Genomic DNA, 713 nt, shown 5'->3' with positions numbered 1-713 from the left:
TGAGTCGTGGTATTCTTTAAGGATCCGTGACCGATCTGCGAGCGGCGGTATAGTGATTTGATTAGTGCATACCATGACCTTCGTATCATGGTCTCGGAACGTGTCGTCTAAAATGCCTCTGATTTTATACCAGGGTACTCTATCAATGTCGCCCTTACATATAGATACTAAACTTAGGTTGAGTTCGGAAACTACGTCAAATAACGATGAGATAGCTTCGATCACGTTCTGTTTTCCTATTACTTCCGACACTCGTTCCTTAATTACTAGTGCGATTATATATCGGTTTTTATCGCTAATTAATTTCGCGCGTCCGATGGTGGCGTTTTCGATTCGCGGAAGCCGATTCTCTTCCGCCAACATGTGTGCTCCTTGATCGCAGGGCTCGCCCCGCTGTGTAACAAAAATTACGAGATTGTCCTTTCTTATCGTGAATTTGTCACGTATTTCTCGGATATTGGAACGTGCATGATAAGGGAGGTCCGGAGTGTCGTGTAAGGGAACATCACTATCGTCGCTGCTATCGTCTAGTTCGGTATCGCTCATCTTGCAGTGCGTGAGGGGGAACATAGGTCTAGGATAATCGCAGGTTCCTCGAGCGAGACTGGTTTTCGTATCTAACTCTGGGGAGGTTGTCGGGCTACAAGGCGGGACATCTAAGGCTTTATCGTATGCAAGCGAAAACAAGTTTTTATGGTGATCGATTCTTTCGG

This window comes from Wasmannia auropunctata, unplaced genomic scaffold (assembly GCF_000956235.1).
Source record: "Wasmannia auropunctata unplaced genomic scaffold, wasmannia.A_1.0 LD336040.1, whole genome shotgun sequence".
Classification (NCBI taxonomy): domain Eukaryota; kingdom Metazoa; phylum Arthropoda; class Insecta; order Hymenoptera; family Formicidae; genus Wasmannia; species Wasmannia auropunctata.
Note: the sequence above shows the minus strand (reverse complement) of the source record.